Here is a 14,471-nt window from a genome sequence, read left to right on the forward strand (position 1 = left end):
ATGTCACATCATTTGAAGCACACCAAATTCTAATATTTAAATTCAATATTGCCTTGCTGTTTTGTTTTAATCTTTTTATCCGTTTGTTGTTTTTGAGGAATGTGAATTATTATTCCTACGAGAAACTGAATAGTAGGCTACTAAATTGTTCTAAATAAAGTTAAAAAAATAAAAATGTTAGTTTATGGGTGATGTAGGTCTTACAATTTGGAGATTATTCAGATAACCTTCTGAATTACAAATATAGTTAAACAATTATACACTTGTATTTACAGCTGCTTATACAACAGTCACCATGTTAAACAATGCCCTTTTAAATCCTCAAAACTCGCCTGATAGAAACAACTGTCCGTTTTGAAAATGTCTTTTTAACTGATCTCTGTTGCAAAATTCAGTATCTACTTCCTATATTAAGGTCTGAAACATTCATTCAGTGACTTCAATGAAATGAGTCATGGTAGGAGTTGTTCTTGTTTTTGAATGATTCACTTATCTCTGGGAAGTCACGTATCCTATTCAGACACAGCTTACTTGGCATAATGTTGCTTATCGACGATGATTATAGTTTCTATGAATGTTGCTCACAGGTTTGTGTGTAACTGTGGAATTAATAATAGAGATAATAGAAACAAATATTGATTTAGTCATTGTGCACACAAGGAGGTTATTCAAGGTAGATGCCTCCTTTATTAAGGCAAATATTTGTTACCAAATCACATTAATTACCAAACAAACAACATAAAGACATTGAAGGAGGTAGATAGATAAGACATTCATTATAATAAACTAAAATCTTTAACAAACTAAACTAAATAAAAACTAAAATAATTTGCCATATCATATGAAATAAAATAAATCATCTCACATTGCTGGATGGATGGATGGATGGATGGATGGATGAAATGAAGTTAGAGTCCAATATTACCCCTAAGTTCCTAGAATAACGCATAAAAAATAATTATAATTGCCACGTCAAAACAGTCTACTCTTGTGTGAAAGTCAACTTTCAACTTATTGTTAGTTACCATCATACCTCAACCTTTCTGTGTAAAGATGGACTGAAAGACATTAGCAGTAAAACTTTTGATAATAATGGTAATATCATAACCAAAATCAGTGGTTCAGCACAGGCTTGCCATCTGCCAAGCTAGCTATTAATATAGACAGAATTTCCAGTACAACATACAAGTTTTTCTTTTTTTGGTGGCCAGTGTTCACTATCCAGAAACCTCCAGGAAGCAGGAAATGCCTCATACATATGGCCCATGACTATGGTGACTCCTGAAGGGTAAAGCACAAAACACAACGCATTCAATCATTAAGACAAATACACTCCTGTCTATGTTTTGTTTTTTGCAAATAATATTAATTTTAATTTTTTAATTTTTTAATTCCTCTCTGGGAACCATCACCTTATCATGGTGGAGAGGTTTGTGTGTCCCTATGAACCTGAGAGCTGTGTTGTCTGGAGCCTAGTGCTCCTGGTAGGGTCTCCCAAGGCAAATTGGTCTCAGGCGAGGGGCCAGACTAAGAATGGTTCAAAACGACTTCATGAAAAAAAGGAAAAGGAAAGGAGAGACCCTGCCCGGAGGAAGCCCGGGCCCCCGTTTGGAGCCAGGCCCAGAGGGAGGGACACGACAGCGAGTGGTGGCCGGGTTTTGGCACAGCCCGAAGAAGCTACGTGGTGCCTCCCATCCATCCATCCTGTGGGCCCACCACTCATGCGAAAAACCGCTGGGGTCGGGTGCGCTGTCACACGGGTGGCAGTGATGGTCAGGGACCTCGACAGACCAGACCCGGGCAGCAGAGGCTGGCTCTGGGGACGTGGAACGTCACCTCTCTGTGGGGGAAGGAGCCGGAACTAGTGAGGGAGGTGGAGCGCTACCAGTTGGATCTGGTGGGGCTTACCTCTACGCACAGTCTTGGCTCTGGAACCGTACTCCTGGATAGGGGTTGGACTCTATTCTTCTCCGGTGTTGAGGCGTCAGACCGGGGTGGGGATACTCACTAGCCCCCGGCTGAGTGCCGCTACGTTGGAGTTTACGAGACGAGAGGTCACCTCCTTACGCCTTCGGGTTATGGTGGGGAAAACTCTGACCGTTGTTTGTGCCTATGCCCCAAACCGCAGTTCGGAGTATTCAGCCTTCTTGGAGACCCTGAATGGAGCCCTGCAGGGGGCTCCTGTAGGAATCTCCGTAGTCTTGCTGGGAGACTTCAACGCACACGTGGGAAACGATGGAGACACCTAGTCTAAACCCGAACGGTCGTTTGTTGTTGGACTTCTTTGCTAGTCATGGAATGGCCATAACAAACACCATGTTCGAACATAAGGATGCTCATAAGTGTACGTGGTACCAGAGCACCCTAGGCCAAAGGTCAATGATTGATTTTGTAATCGTATCATCTGATCTGGGGCCGCATGTTTTGGACACTCGGGTGAAGAGAGGGGCGGAGCTGTCGACTGATCACCATCTGGTAAGTTGGATCAAGGGGTGGGGGAAGACTCTGGACAGACCTGGTAAACCCAAACGGGTAGTGCGGGTGAACTGGGAACGTCTGGAGGGAGCCCCTGTCCTGGGGATCTTCAACTCACACCTCCGGCGGAGCTTTTCAGACATCCCTGTGGAGGTTGGGGGCATTGAACCTGAGTGGGCAATGTTCAAAACCTCTATTGCTGAAGCTGCGGTGATGAGCTGTGGTCTCAAGGTCTTAGGTGCCTCAAGGGGCGGTAACCCTCGAACCGTGGTGGACCCCGGTGGTCAGGGAAGCCGTTCGACTGAAGAAGGAGTCCTTCCGGGTCTTTCCATTTTTTCCCCTTTAATTTTGGGGTTTCTTTTAGGAAGTTTTTCCTTGTGCGATGCGAGGGTCTAAGGACAGAGGATGTTGTAACCTGTACAGTCTGTAAAGCACACTGAGACAAATGTATAATTTGTGATATTGGGCTATACAAATAAATTTGATTTGATTTGATTTGTTATCCGGGAGGACTCCGGAAACAGTTGCAGGGTACTGAAGGACTAGAAGGGCGGCAGCCTCTGCCGTGGCAGAGGCAAAGCAGAGGGTGTGGGAGAAGTTCGGAGAAGCTATGGAGAAGGACTTTCGGTCGGCACCAAGGTGCCGGAAAACCATCCGGCACCTCAGGAGGGGGAAGCGAGGAACCATCCAAGCTGTGTACAGCACGGGTGGGACCCTGCTGACTTTGACTGAGAAGGTTATCGGCCGGTGGAAGGAGCACTTTGAGGAACTCCTGAATCCGACTAACACGCCTTCTATGGTAGAGGCAGAGCTGGAAGCTGATGGGGGATCATCGTCAATTTCCCTGATGGAAGTCACTGAGGTGTGGAATTGCCACAGTGGCAAAGCCGCAGGGGTTGATGAGATCCGTCCAGAAATGCTGAAGGCTTTGGGTGTTGAGGGGCTGTCTTGGTTGACACGGCTCGTCAACATTGCGTGGAAGTCTGGGACAGTGCCTAGGGATTGGCAGACCGGGGTGGTGGTTCCCCTATTTAAAAAGCGGAACCAGAGAGTGTGTGCCAACTACAGGGGTATCACACTTCTCAGCCTCCCTGGTAAAGTCTACTCCAAGGTACTGGAAAGGAGGGTTCGGCCGGTAATCGAACTTCTGATTGAAGAGGAACAATGCGGATTCCGTCCTGGTCGTGGAACAACGGACCAACTCTTCACTCTCTCAAGGATCCTGGAGGGGACCTGGGAGTACGCCCATCCGGTGTTTTGTGGATCTGGAGAAGGCGTATGACCGGGTCCCCTGGGTGATACTGTGGGAGGTGCTGCGGGCGTATGGGGTGAGGGGGTCACTTCTGAGAGCCATCCAATCCCTGTACGCCCAAAGCGAGAGTTGTGTCCGGCTACTCGGCAGTAAGTCGGACTCGTTCCCAGTGAATGTTGGCCTCCGCCAGGGCTGCGCTTTATCACCAATCCTGTTCGTGATTTTCATGGATAGAATATCGAGGCGTAGTCGTGGAGAAGAGGGGTTGCAGTTCGGTGACCTGAGGATCTCATCGCTGCTCTTTGCAGATGACGTGGTCCTTATGGCATCATCGGTCTGTGACCTTCAACAGTCACTGGATCGTTTCGCAGCCGAGTGTGAAGTGGTTGGGATAAGGATTAGCATCTCAAAATCTGAGGCCATGGCTCTCAGCAGGAAACCGGTGGATTGCCTACTCCGGGTAGGGAATGAGCCTTTACCCCAAGTGAAGGAGTTCAAGTACCTCGGGGTCTTGTTCGCGAGTGAGGGGACGATGGAGCGAGAGATTGGCCGGAGAATCGGAGCAGCGCGGGCGGTACTACAGTCATTTTACCGCACCGTTGGAATGAAAAGAGAGCTGAGCCAGAAGGCAAAGCTCTCAATCTACCGGTCGATCTTCGTTCCTACCCTCACCTATAGTCATGAAGGCTAGGTCATGACCGAAAGAACGAGATCACGGGTACAAGCGGCCGAAATGGGTTTTCTCAGATGGGTGGCTGGCGTCTCCCTTAGAGATAGGGTGAGAAGCTCAGCCATCCGTGAGAGACTCGGAGTAAAGCCGCTGCTCCTTTACGTTGAAAGGAGCCAGTTGAGGTGGTTCGGGCATCTAGTAAGGATGCCACCTGGGCGCCTCCCTAGGGAGGTGTTCCAGGCACGTCCAGCTGGGAGGAGACCCCGGGGAAGACCCAGGACTCGGTGGAGAGATTATATCTCCTCACTGGCCTGGGAACGCCTCAGGATCCCCCAGTCGGAGCTAGAGGATGTGGCCCGGAGAAGGGAAGATTGGGGTTCCTTACTGGAGCTGCTGCCCCTGCGACCCGATCCCGGATAAGCGGTGGACGATGGATGGATGGATGAATTAATTTTAATTGCATTTTCCTCCCATTCTAACTTTCATTATTGTTGTTTTGTCATTAGAAGTACTGTAAATGACATAAATAATAAATATGTTCCTAAGAAAAATATGTATTCTCGGGGAAACCAATATGATTTCCAGTTTCCTGCAACATCCCCAAAGAAATTATTTGACCTATGGTGTTCCAAAGACTGAAGCTAAATTATTACTGCACCTTCCTTCAATTGAATTTGTTCATTTGCTATTTGACCCCTAGTCTTGCTTTGGAAGGATAAAAAAAAGATTGACCATCAACTATTATTGTGTTGTTCCCTCAGGTGCAATGTGTAAAATATGCCTAAATTAAAAAAATAATTGTACATTATCAACAGAATGTGAAGAGGTAACGGTATTGACATTGTGTTAAATACGTGTATGTATTGTGTTGCAGAGATACCTAGATAAATTAGCATGCTAACTGACTAGCCCCAACCCATCCTGTCTTGTAATACCACTTATTCTTCTAGAGGTGATAGTGAGTCACCCTGGTGCCAGTCTGCCCTCAGTCCAGAGAACTAAGAAGTAGAGCTACACAGAGAGCTTGTCAATAATACATCCATGATCTCTGTACGTTTTGATAGTTTTTTTAAGTGGTTTAAATCCAAAGTGGCAGAAACGAGAAAACGACTCACACCCTTGCCTCATCTGCACTGCCACCGGGAGGCTGCTTCACCGGGTGTAGAGTGAGGGGCGACTCGGGGAGACAAACGGAGCTTCCAATAGCAGTTAGCACTTAGGCTCAAATTCAGCCAGAGCAAACTCCAGCTTCGGGGTTCTTGTCCTGGGCTACTACTCCGACTCCCCACAGGTTAGACCAGTGTTACTCATTGCGCGGCTCGCGAGCCTCCGGCGGCTCGCCAAGCTTTAATTGGTGGTTTGCATGGCAGTGGGCTAAATAAAGGGGTGATAGATATATTTCATAAAAACAAGCAGGGCTATTACATATAACACATTAAAACATTGAAATTGTCTGCTCTATTAGCCTACAAATAATTGATAATGATAATTGATAAAAGATGCAAATATAGACTAGAAACAAGATATTAAAACTTGCTCAGCGGAACACTGACTCACTGCGGAGTTGCCATGTTATGGCGGTCTATCAGCACTACAATGGTGAATGTGCTCGTGGACGGGTAGATACATGGTGGGCTAGTATATAAATAAATAAACTTAAGCCCATTAAAAATATGTTAACATAAGCATGCTTATGAATATGGACATTTGCTAAAAAAATAATTTATATCTCTAAATTTGAACATTTAAATTGGAGGATACTACGACCAACCTGGCACTTCATACTCGCGGTAGCTTGGCTCCGGTCGACTCGTTTCACCATTACATGCTAGTTCGCGTGTGTTTCTACAGACGTAAAATGGATCGATTTCTTATTAATAAGAATACAAATTAAAATAGTTGCACACCAGTTGGACAGAAACAAAGCGTGACAAACGAGTAAAATTAAGATTTGGCTTTGGAGCATCAAACCACCGTGGAATCGAGAGGAAGATGCTGGAGATGTGGTTTGTGGACAGGCACCAGGTGCTCCCGTTAAAAAAGAAAGGTAGGGCTACGAGCCGTACAAAACGAGCATAGGAAATTTCAAGACAAGTGGACAGAGGAATTTTTATTTGTCCTCCATGAGTCGAACCCTTCGTGCTTAATGTGCGAAAGCGAAGTCATTTGGAGCCGCATTTCTAAACGACGCATCCAAAATTCAACGAAATTTAGCGCACCTGGAAGTGAAATTAGTTAAAACAACTAATACAGCTGAACGATTAACTGAGGCATCTTTTGAGATCGCATGGATTTTGGCTCGGGCAAGAAAACTTCTCAGACTCAAAAATTGTGAAACACTGCTTTTTGGCTTCAGTTGAAATATTGTTTGCAGAGTTTGACAACATCATCCCAGTATTAAACTAATCCTGCTTTTAATGAATGTATTGGTTGGCTGCATTGCATATTGTATGTTCTGGGTGGGATGACAGATTAATAAGCAGACAGGCTTTTTATGACTGGATGTAGCTATTCATACTTTGCGGTAAAAGTGGCTCTCCTATTGACTTTGTCCTATCAATGTGGCTCTCATGTAAAAAATAGTGAAGACCACTGGGTTAGACCCTACGCTCCACCAGCCCGTGATTGTGACACACCTCTTATCAGGAGATCGTAATGCCTCCTTAATGCCACAAGTTCACATTTAGCCTAGTCATAATGTAAATTGATACTAAATAGTAATTTATGCATTACTAAAATAAAAGTGGTTGCACCACAGAGATAAGTTACAATGTAACGTTAAGTAACTACTAAATACTTACAAATGCCCTGCCATAGGTGTAAATCATAAAATGTCACAGACTTATACTCACTAATTGTAAAACTGCAGTTTTCTGCCACACAACATACATTCTTCATTAATTGAATGCAATTTGGCAACACCGTAATCCAGTAGTGACCTTATTTATTGATAACTCACTTTAGTAGCTGCTTTAGTTACTAACTAGCCTCTAGTTTCGATTCCACACCCTAAATTAGAGAGAAATTACACAAAACTGGTGCAACCAAGTACATGTGATCTCACAATACACACCTCAATTCATACTGTATGACCATGATGACTCATATGGGACTTTAGCATGTAACGTGTGAATGACCCACAGGGTGATTTAGACTCCTCAACATCAGTCAAATTTATGAAACCTTTTGGGTTAAGTAGAAATGTATTAAAAAGTAAACTTCATTTACTATGGAACTTTTAGACCCTAACATAACTTGTTTAACTGATTTAACCCACATTGTGTTATTGACATTATTCCCTGATGGTGACTCATTAGCAACAAACTGATGTCTAGAGGTTATTGCTTCAATAAAGGCCATCAAAGGCTTGTGCTCGACGGCAGGACAGTTTGTCACAAGATCAACATATGACACAAAGAAAAAGAAATTGGTCACGATGTTGTATTGGCCTGTATGTTGTAGCAGTGTGTTTGAGCGACGTCAGTTTCTATCATAGCCAAGAAGTTGTTCTTTTTTATTTGCCAAAAGTGTTAGCCGTGTTGGCCTGTTTTCTACTGTAATACAGTGGAAAGTTGGACCATGAGCCACATAAGAATTGATTACTTTTTGTTGCAGATCTGGATTAATTTATAAAAATTTCACTGTGGGACATCCTGTTGGCCTTGGGGGTTTGAGATCATGTAATTGCAAGGTCCTTGATTAACGTTCAGATGGAGTATTTTGTTGCATCTCTTTCCCCCCATTTCCTGTCATCTCTCATCCGTCACTTATTTAGGCAAAAATAAAATAAAAAGGAACATTTTCACTTCTTTCTCATGAAATGCTACTCTACCGCACTATAATCCAGATTAAGTTAACATGCAACACCCTCCACCCTTAGACCCTCCATGGCACAATACAAAAATACAGTTGTGGACAATGGTAATGTTGGGTTAAGGAAAGACTCCAGCATCAAACATGTGACATCTTTACTTCATCTCCTAAACAAACAGGTCACTTTCCCATTATGTCAGTATTTTATATATTGCAGTTTTATTGCTCTTTCAAAAAACATGTGACTGTGTGAGATAGGGCAATACAAAATAGCTTTGCCATATTATTCACCTGACACGACTGACTAATCATTGAATTACACAGTTACATAATGTCCGGTTGCCGACTCACAAGGTCTGTCTGACGAAAACAATTTCATGCAGTCCTCAGATAAAAACAACTCAATATAGATGTGGTTTAACACAAAGTAATCAAATATGTAATTCGATTTTTGTATTTCCTGTTGCATTTCATAAGGAGTGGATCAAACAGAAAATGTCAAAAGATTCTGACATAATTTACAAAAACATTATAAAATAGAAGTAAAAGTGTAAAATAGCTACTAAATTACAGCAGACTTTATATTGTTTCAAGATTAGATGGGTTTTTTTAATTAGCCAAACATTACTTCTTACTCCTCTCTAAATGGACCTGGATAAAACTCCCTCTGAAAACAATGTTGCAACATCAGCCCCAACAAGCCCTCTATACTTAGACGCCCTCCTTTAGTAGCGGGCTGTGCGTGGGCTTTCCCAGCCCCAGCCAAAGTGTTTGTTTAGCTGGTTGTGTTTATTTGCTCTGGTCTGAGGGTGAAGACTACCAGGCTGTGCTGCGGCGCGTCACAGTCCAGCATGCTGTGTCCACTTTCAGTGTACCACCGCAGTAACAAGACAGGCGTTGTACCGCTGTATTTTGGGGTCCGGGGTCCTGGCCAGCGGTCACTCTCAGCAGCCCAACCTGGGAGACCTCTGGCCTTTAGCAAAGCACTGTGGGGTCTGAGAGTGCACAATCAACAAACAGACTGACCAAACATCACTCAGCACTTGCTAAAAAAAGGGGTACAAGGGGTTGGTTCAGGGCAACTTGACCAGGCTGAAACTGAAATAAGGAAATATGCATGTGAACCTTGTGTTTGGTTTCAGGTTTATTGGGCTCCTTTTCCAGAGAAACACACATTGGTTTGTTAGTTTTGCCATGGACCATTTATTTCCCTGTGTCTGACTGCTAATAAAAGTAAGTGTTAAATAAAGTTAAATTGCCTTCTTGTGTGTGTGTTTCAGGGAGCGGCTTTGTCCCTTTTCGTCCACATAAGCCTCCTTTTAGCTCCAAATATACACGATTCACAGAACAAGCTCTGAGTTCAAGTCTGGTGTACTTTTGGAGATCATGAGATGTACTTTTTTCTGTTGAGCTACGCATGTTCATCCTGATATTTTTCACTACCTCATGAATTCTTTCAGAGTTAGCCTATTGGGGTATTCACAGTTCAGTTGTTACGTAATGCCCTGAGATTATATAATACTGTATGTAATCTACAGAGTGTCTGTCTGTATAGTTGAACAGGGAGGAAAGAGTCTACAAAGACTTGCAATGAAAATATGTTGTTTTCTTTTTACACTCTCAGTTCATATAAAAAATGTTAGCAGTTGTGTATATTAACTGATATAAATCTTATTTCCCTTTAATCCATTTGGCAACGAAGTCTGAACTAACAGTGAACCGCCCCCACGTCAACAGACAGGTAAAATACACGAGAAGTTACTGTGTCGTGAGATGTGAATCATTTCTGATACACCTGCTTGTGTAACTTGTATTCCTTCTAACTGCCTTTACAGATAAAGAGGTTATCGGAAAATGACAAGAATGTAAATGAGAAGAGCTGTTGAATGTAGAAAAGTATTATTAATATGCATATATAATTATAGGCATTTATTGATGCAAAGAACACCTGACGCTCTTTCTCAGACATAGGGTTTTACATTAAGTGGATACAGAGCAATAGACGTTGAAGGCTGTAAATGGTCATAAAGGAGAGCAACATTATAAGGTTTAAATTACCCAATCACCAAAAAGCACAAGCTACCAAAAACCATTAGTACAAAGCTCAAGGCCTTGGAATCTTAAAACCCTTACAACACAAGAAATAATGCCAATTACCCTGAAAACAGGGGGAAATAAGCACAGAGAAGGTGAAACAACATTCCTGGTGAGGACAGATTTTTGAGCTGTAATCCTGAATAAGACATAGTTCTGATTCATTGTTTAAAACTGTTGCAACCACAGACAAAAACAGTATAAATCTCCTCAATTTAGTAAGCACTTGGCGTAAGGGATTTTCTCTTCAGACGGTTTAGGTCACATCAAGAGTGTGTGTGTGTGTGTGTGTAGGTGTGTTTGCAATTATTGTCACAGCTGGTTTGAAAACTATATATGTTTTCTTACTTCTTTGTCTCCAGTAAACATGTAAGTGGATCAAGTCAACTCTGTTAGGTCAAATTTGAAACTTAATAACTATAAAAACTAATTGCACTCATATGATGCACATACTGTAGGGTTACAGCATGAGGTGGCACCAAGTCAATGATTAGGATGACATAAGATATGTAAGAAAGATTAAGAAATCACAGCAAGTACCACAGATCTGTTAAACATCTATAAACTGGAATGAACCAATTTCCTGTTATACCATCAAAGCTATTAATTCTAGCTCTGATGTCACTGTAACCCGTCTCGGTCTAGACTACAGAAACCTAAAATAAACACTCTTAAAAAATGTCACCGTCATTTATTCAAAAGCACAATAAAAAAAATCATCTTTTATGTTTTTGTCAAGTCTAAAGTCTTCAAATTCAAGACTGGAGGCTGTCATGCGACTTATGTCCTCTGGTTATAACCAATAATTATTTTATTATGAATAAATCAGATTACATTTTTATTGATTCAATTAATACCATATATAATGGCAAAAAAAGGAAAGTTATTTATTAAACTTGTTAACTTAGTCTTACTGACAGCCAAACAAATATGGCTGATATTCAATAAATACTACACAAAACAGAAATAATAAATAAATGTAATCTGGAAGTTTTTGCAACAGTGTGCCTCTAAAGACGGTAATGTCTGGTCGCTCCACCACTTTGGGTCGAGAATGAAATATCTCAACAAAACTATTGGATGCAGCTTCTTACTTTATACCTTAAGAAATTGTTCTTCATGAAATTAATTATCTTATATTTAGAGTGTATTATTTGGAAAATGAATATTAAAAAATAATTCAAAGAAAAGGCCTGCTGTATTTCTCTGAATCCACTCAAAAAGGGAGACTAGTATATACATATAATAAAACATTGTCAAATAAACCTTTTGGTCTGGGATGAGCACAAGTTTTACACCAGTCTTCCTCATTTGTGCAGCAACAAACTGTTGTGTCATGTCTTTCGGTGTTAAATTATTTTAATTGGCTTCATTACTTTTAGAAGAATTTGCCAGCAGCGATAGTAACAGTGTTTGCGTCATTCCACCTTAATCAACCTTTCATAAAGGTGCCGACAGTTATAGATATGTCTGTTATCACAAAGTGACTCAGAGTTTTACCTGGAGCAAAACTCACATGCTGTCTTTGCATGCTAGATTTCAAAGTAAGATATACGTAAGGGGTTTTTAACCATTGCTATGCCACAGAAGCATAAACAGCATTAAAGGAAAGACAAGTAAAGCTGTGACCTTTTAATGACTGTGTAATCATTGAACAGTACACCCTAATCATTTTTTTTAAACGATCGCATCACCATGTCTGTCACATGGATGATGTATTTTTACGATGTTGTTTATTCTGTACACACGTCATCTATTGCGCATCTGTCCGTCCTGGGAGAGGGATCTCTCCTCAGTTCTTCCATTTTTCCCCCTTTTAGGGAGATTTTCCTTGTGCGGTGCGAGGGTCTAAGACAGAGTCGTATGCTGTACAGTCTGTAAAGCCCACTGAGAAAAATGTTACAAATATTTGTGATATTGGGCTATATAAATACATTTGATTTGATTTGATTTTAATAATTACTGATAATACTTAACTCAGCCACATATAACCTTCAGGGCTGAGACAGTCTTAAAACCACAGAATACAGTGAAATCAATGTCAGAAATACATTTTCACATCTTCACTTTGTTATCTAGCTGCCCTTTCCTGCTCCCCCTCCTCCCAGTGTGATACGTTTAATCCTTCCTAGAACCTATGACCCGATAGTCCATAATATCCCCTAATATTTACAGTAGCAGGTGTGCTCCCATCTTTTAATCTTCTCAATGTACTCCAAATCCTGAGGGATTTATTTTCTAAATTGGCAAGCTTGAAGGGGATTATGGTGTCTTATTGGAGTCTCACAAGCCAGCAGGACCATCGGAGGCTTAATGTGGGGTGAGAGGTGGGTGTCACAGTGTCCAACCAACACTGACTGGACATATACAAATAGGACAAGTAACTACTTTTTATGTTGGCGATGGCCTAATGTGCTATATAAATAATCCTTCCTGCCTGCCTGAAGTACATCCATACGGTCAGTGTGTGCTGACCTGATACACATACCAAGACAACTGCATGGCTGCACTGATACATAAATAATATAATCAATAGGTTTGTAAAAGGTATTGGTGATGGGGACACATCCCTCGTGTTCAGTCTGCTGGGTCTAAAGCTCACCACAGGTCACCCTTGATAATATACTGTATATTTTAAATAACAGGAGTATCTCACTTTTGTACTGAAGCCCTGCAGTTTCATTTTGTTCATTACATTTTCCCTGGTTCAATCTAGATGCCACATACTGGAAAGACAAAAGAGAGAGGACAAAAATCAAATCATAAGGGGAAAAAGCCCTCCATAAAGAAGTGTTGTATATGGCCTCTGTACAGGAAAAAAAAACAAAAAACATGTATGTGGAGGATTCCATGTCAGGAAAGACTTTGTGGTCGCTGCGGCGTGATTGTTTTTTCAAGCCAACCAGCTTCATACCACTGATATTTCTTAAAAATCTATTTATACTATTGAATGATGATTGTGTGTTTCAGGAGCTGATGGTTCTCGTTTTGTTGGAGACAGAGATGTTGCCCCTGCATGGCCTCGTTGCAAGTCCGAGGTCGCAACAACTGCGGGGGTGCCCTAGTGAGAGAGGACTTTGTCCCCACAGCAGCACGTTGTCAGATACCCATGTAAGAATTCAATAACAGATCAAATGGTTTCTATTTACATTCTAGCCACTTCTTTTATTGTCATAGCAGGGACTTTTTCTACAAACTAAAATTATGTGGTCAATATATTTTCTCTGAATAGACACAGAGACCAATGTGGAAAATTATTTCTGTCAAGAGAGATTATTAACATCATATATAATGCCCAGTCATTATCCAATAATGATTTCATGACAGGAGTAGTTGGAGCTGATTCTCTGACTGCTACTGAGCCTACCGAGCTGTCGGATTCATTCCATATCCCACCTAACATGGACATGCAAATGAAATCCAGCTCCTAAAGGTATGGATTAAATGGTGTTTACTACACCATTTAAAGCATAAAACACAATGTTAACATTATACAAATCTAATACAATAATCATTTTGTCTCAGCTCAACTGTAAAGCGCCCAACTGACTGAAGTAATGCAGCTGATCTCTCTGAAAGGTCAGTGCATCACAGCTGGCTTGGGGGATGTATAGGGGATAACCAAACAGGCTCTGTTTTTAAAAACAAAACAAAATACACCTTCTGTTAAGTGTCTCGTGTCTTTTCTGTTTAAGGGTGATTCATGTGGACTCCTGATGTCTACACATGCATAGCGTACTTTGGGGAATGGATTACAAGAGTGTGGAACAACAATTTGGCAAATTACACTGGCAATGTGTCAATATGCTTTATAGGGATGTACTTTTCAAAACAAGGCTCTTAATGATATACAAACATGTGAAACCCGAGCGGTGATCTTGGAGAACACTGTTGGTAATCCATTGATGTGGTTTGTTAATCCGTTGCGCCATAGCACTGGGTGTCAAATGATCAGTATCAGTTTTAATGCAGCTAAATGTCTTAAAAGGTCTGGAAAATGTTCACAGTTGGTGTAATTGAGTTGTTTGTGGGACTTTGTACAGATGAATTCAACTGAATGTGGTGTTGTACTGTTTATACAAGCAGAAGGCTCAAAGCAAAAAACTCTAATTCTACAGGTAAATCTACAGGAGACAACTTGTAATGTCAGATTTAGGTTGTAAAGTA

At 41.6% G+C, this 14,471-nt stretch overlaps 1 long non-coding RNA gene across 1 annotated transcript; it reads right to left on the reverse strand.

Annotated features, from left to right (window-relative positions):
• Positions 1-762: 762 nt before the first annotated feature.
• Positions 763-6,214, reverse strand: LOC115007449 (uncharacterized). Its single transcript, XR_003832184.1, has 3 exons — positions 6,169-6,214; positions 5,513-5,771; positions 763-1,281 (listed from the first exon to the last, which is right to left on the reverse strand). It is a non-coding gene; the product is annotated as an uncharacterized LOC115007449 (long non-coding RNA).
• Positions 6,215-14,471: the final 8,257 nt, after the last annotated feature.

The sequence above is a fragment of the Cottoperca gobio genome, chromosome 4, assembly GCF_900634415.1.
Source record: "Cottoperca gobio chromosome 4, fCotGob3.1, whole genome shotgun sequence".
Taxonomy (NCBI): Eukaryota; Metazoa; Chordata; class Actinopteri; order Perciformes; family Bovichtidae; genus Cottoperca; species Cottoperca gobio.